This window comes from Tiliqua scincoides, chromosome 5, assembly GCF_035046505.1.
Source record: "Tiliqua scincoides isolate rTilSci1 chromosome 5, rTilSci1.hap2, whole genome shotgun sequence".
Classification (NCBI taxonomy): Eukaryota; Metazoa; Chordata; class Lepidosauria; order Squamata; family Scincidae; genus Tiliqua; species Tiliqua scincoides.
The window spans coordinates 50,427,677-50,432,981 of record NC_089825.1 but is presented as its reverse complement, the minus strand read 5'-3'; positions in this window follow the sequence as shown (position 1 = coordinate 50,432,981).

Genomic DNA, 5,305 nt, shown 5'->3' with positions numbered 1-5,305 from the left:
GAATTTAGGTGGGTGGCTACCTGAGGGAGAACCTCTTTGTGCCGGAACCATGGCCAGATTAAAACCTTTAGAGACCGATTCTGTCAGGTGTCATTGCTGGCGCTGCAGCCCAGCTGGGTGTTGCAAATGTGCCATAAGGCATGTTTGCACCACCCAAAGAGGAAGCAGCACCTGTGGGGAGGTTTGCACCGCCCCGTTGACACTGATGCTAGAGCCCCAGCCACTGCTGGTGAGAAAGTGAGCGCTTGGCAGCACGGGGAAGCGGGGGAGGGTGTGGGGGAGGCATACTTGGGCACGGGGAGGGCAGAGATGGGGTGGACTGGGCTGTGGGACCAGCCCGGGAAGGGGGTGGGACTGGTGGAGGCCTCCTTCAATGGATCCTGTCCCCCAGTGTCAGACTCAGAAGCCCGACATAGGGCTTCTCAAGTCTGTGAGTGATTTATCTGGCAGAGACTTGAGAAGCCTCATTGTGGAGGCTGGGACCTTACTTGGGGTAAGGGGGACCCGGGGTAAAGGGGACCTCTGGTGGCTTCCCTGGCCCCCCAGAATACAGCGATGGCCATTTCAGTGCCACTGTACCACACTGTGCCAGGGAGTTTAGGACTGGGCTGCCCAAGCCCAATCCTATGCATGTCTACTCAGTAGTATGTTCCGTTAGAGTCAGTTGGTAGGATTCAATCCTATCTAATAAGTAAGTGGACAGGATTGAAGCCTCAGAGACCTAACCCATTTCTGCCTTGTCCACAGGTGTACACATTTGGTCCCTGTTGCGTATATGCAACATTGGGCAGAAATGGCTTAAGTATGGAAAAGATTACTGTGTCACATACGTAACTCAAAGTAAAAACAATACCATACCATAAAATAAAACTCTATTTTTTTTTCAAAATGACACAAATCTTGCATGTATGCTGAAATTAAATAGCTTTCTTCTGCATTCTCTGATTGCAAAATTCTGGATTAGTGCATCAAAGCTGACTTGATGAAGCATGTCCACTACCATACACGACAGGAAAAATGAATCAAGTCTGTCCTGACATATTGCTTTTCTCTGAGAGTTTTTTTATTCTTTTCATTTGAGAAAAAGAATGTTCTGCAGAGTAGTTAATAATAATAAATGTAAAAAAAAATACATTGTGCGATCTGTACATCTGGAAATACACATTGTATTCCATCTTTCAATATTACGTCATGAAGATCAATGTGACCGAATTTCATTTTTCCTGGATCATTAAACTTCGCACGCTTGTAACGGTGGTACTGCCGTACTTCTCCACAGAGATTGAGGTTTGAGACATTGAAGACAACAGTCTGACATGATTTCTCAATGGCCCAGTAATAAAAAGAGAACAGAAACATGGGGCCCCTCACCATGTGCTCAGCCTAACTATTAGGTAATCCAGCCTTGGCTGGCAGCCAAGTTGTGGGATTCTCTCCTCAGGCAAATTCACCTGTCGGTATTGTCACTATCTTTCATGCACCAGGCAAGTCCATCCATCCAGTTCACCACTGCTTTTAACACCATACAATTTAACTTGTTCTTTAAATTTTGTACAGATGTGGGCTGCTGATTTTAATAAAGGTTGGGCATCCCATATCTGAAATACTTGAGACCAGAATTTTTCTGATTTTGGATATCTGATTGTTCCATATTTCAGAATACTTGCATATACATAATGAGAGATTGTGGGGATGGGGTCAAAGTCTAAATACAAAATTAATTTATGTTTCATATACCCCTTATACGCATAGCCTGAAGGCAATTTTATACAATATTGTTAATAATTTTGTGCATGAAACAAGGTTTCTTTGGCAAAAATGTTTTAAAAAGTCATTTTGATGCTCAAAGTTCCATATTTTGGAATATTCTGTATTTTGGAATTCCAGATAAAGGTTGTTTAGATCTGTTTTTAGATTGCTTATTTATTGAATTCAGTTTCAATTTTAGTGAGCCACCTTGAGCACTATTTAGGGAATAGTCAGAGCACACATTTCCTGTTGGGCTCCTTTTCTATTGGGTCCAAGCTACCATAGGCTTTCTTGGTAAAAATGAGCATCTCTTTTTAATTATGTTTGGTGGAACACATGAAGGTAGTGCAGATGCTCAAGCATTGGTGTATGGTGCTCTCATTTGGCCCATCCCATCACAAATTAGTGGCAAAGCAGTACTTTCATTGAAACTTCTGGGCGGTCAATGAGGGCAGCCCCAGCTGGAGCAGCAATCTGAGCAGTAACAACATCATTTCATTTTAGACAAGGGTTGATTGCATAAATATTCATGGCCTTCTGCTCCCCCACGTGCTGCAGGCTAGCCCAAGAACAATGACAGGTAGATATATTAATAAAAGAGATTTAACACTGCAGGCTCTTAGTGATTGCACAGCACTTTCATTTAAAAATAATACAGCATAATGCCGTTATTTAGAAAGCACAGAATTCTACTGCCCACAGGGCGAAGCAAAATAATTCCATTATAAGAAGATTACAAACACTGAGATGGTAGAAAACTGAAGAAGAGTGAAACAAAAAGAGTTCGAGTCCAAGTGCAGGAGACGGCTAAAAGGAAACACATAAAATACCTTTTTCCAAAGATCATTCAAGATACATCTGTTTTATTAAAGGTAGCAGGAAGGGGGAAAAATGCTCAATGGGAATAGAGTGCATTTGTAAAGCCCTATCCTGTTGGACATGTGAATTTTTTTAATTGTCTGCTACATGTTACTCTTCATAAGAAATATCTTGTCCCATTGCTATTTAGGATGCAGGGTTGCGAGGATTCACTTATGCTCTGGTCTTCTATCCACACTAGAGGCTGAGGCCTTGGAAAAGGTTGCCACCTTTGCATCTGGGGTTCTGACAGTTTGGAATCCTGGGCCTTCTGCCATCTTACTGTGAAATGATGGGTGGTCGATTATTGTAATCTCAGTATTTTTTTCTCTGTTGCTTATTCCAATAAAGGTTTTGAATCTAGTAAGTTTCCTTCCTTCCTTCCTTCCTTCCTTCCTTCCTTCTTAACAGCCCAAACCTAACATCCCATGTGATGATGCATTTGTTTCCCTTTCCTTGGGGTAAGCCCTTCCTGGCCTGGTGGGTCAACTCAGATCTGTGCCGGGGATATTGCTGGCACAAGTGATCTGTATTGAGCCTGAGGTTAAGATTTGGCAGGCAACACTTCCCTGGTCTGATCCACCTTTGTCCCCACCCCAATTGTCTTTCATTCCACTCCTCCCCCCTGCATGATCTAGGATGGGGTGTTGAGCATCTGGTGTCCACTGCTACACAGATCAGACCACTCACTGATTCTGGCAGTGGCTAGTGTGCATGATCAAGCATGTCACCTTTCACGACTGCCAGAAAGTGCTTCACATCCCCAGAATGCTCATTCAGACAGCATAATTTGCCTTCAGCAGTGGGCAGTGGCATCAGTAGGGTTTGCATCACCTGGTGCAGGATGCCAGCGCATCACCCCCCACTGGAGTGGGCGGGGCAACACTCCAGGTGGTGGGCATGGTGATGTACCATCACTCCGCCCCCACTGGTTTTTTGGCAGTACATTTTGATAGAACAAAGACAGAACACATTCTGCAAGAAATTACACATTGATTGATATATAACACGATGGTATTATTCTTCCAAATTGTGATTTTAGTGATTTTGGTCACTAGTGGTGTCACACACCCCCCCCCCCGGGTGTCAACTTACTAACACCTTATTGTGGCAGTTCTCAGACTTTTAGCACTGGGACCCACTTTTTAGAATGACTATCTGTCCAAGACCCACCAGAAGTGATGTCATGGTGGAAGTGACATAATCAGGCAAATTAAATAAGTATAAATAATTAAAGTAAAACAAATAATTTAATAAGCAGAAGCCAGCCCTGGTTCACCAAGTGAATTTCCTCTGTAGCCTGCGTGCAATAACACCCCCCCCCCCAAAAGCAGTAAGGTTTTCAGCCCTGCCCAGTTTACTTTAAGAACTTCTGTTTAAACCAGATCACTGTCAGGATCCACCTGGCTTTGCAAGTCTTAAAAAAGTTCACCTTATCAACTGAAGCCTGTTTTGTTCCTTTTACTGGGGGGGGGGGCTGCCTTCTGGAGCATTTGTTGAGCTCCAGTTCCATCAGATCAGGACCATTCTGTTGGCTTCACATTCCCATTTGCCTGGCCTGATCAACAACCAAGGCAAATTTGCTTACTCGTGAGTAAACACAACTGTGAGGCATAGTTTCACTTTCCATTGGCTCAATACATTCATCTGCTTGGAGGGAGGGACTTCCTTCTCAGGTGTTTTTGGGGGCTGCATTCATTGGATTAGGACCAGTCTGGTGTTGTTGGATTCCTCTCAGCCTGCCCTTTCTGATGGACTAAGGCAAGTTTGCTTACTTGTGAGTAAACATGCGATATGGCTCACTTTCACTTTCCATAGGGATCCATGCATTTTTTGTTCTCCAGTTTCTTGGCCATAACTTTTGATAGAAAGGAGATATTTCACTCTGTTTTTTTGCATTGCATTCCACTCGAAATTCCACATCCAATGGTATATAATATGATGGGGTTACGCCTAACCACCGCGATTTTAGCGCATCACCCCAGTACACGTCCCCCCTCCTGTGCGCGTCACCTGGTGCGGTCCGCACCCCCCGCACCTCTCTAGCGATGCCACTGGCAGTGGGTTGTAAAATTTATACCCCACCTAAGTATTTGGACACCCAAATAATGACTATTATTTACATTATATATGTAATGAGTAACAATGACATTATGATTGTTATATAATAATCAGTATGGACCATGTGGTCATGGAGAGTAGTTAGTGGTCATGGAGTGAGAGGGTCCTGGGTCTTGATTAGAATCAGGCCTCTGGAGCACATTAAGCTTCTCAAGAGTTCAGCCTTAGGGATTAATTGAAAAATGCTGCACACAAGAGGCTGGCACTGGTAAACATGTGCCAATGTTCAGGCTATTCTTATCAGAATACAAGGGATGAGGCATGTGGTGCCATTACATGTCACTTTTAGAGAGCACAAAGACCTCTTTTAGGATTAACTGGTCAAGTGCGCATCAAGAGGTTTATGAGCCAAAGTGACACATGGTGCTTTGCGCTGAATGTAATTGGCCCTTGCTAATCCCAGTGGCATAAATGGAGAACTGACGACAACTGGATAGTGGATTGTATGGTCTTTGTGTTTACTTACATAATAAGCCTCGATAGATAGATAGATACTTTATTAACGGTCATCCAACCAGCTAGTCACAAAACAACACAACAAAATACACAAAATTAAAACCAACATCCCTTTACACAT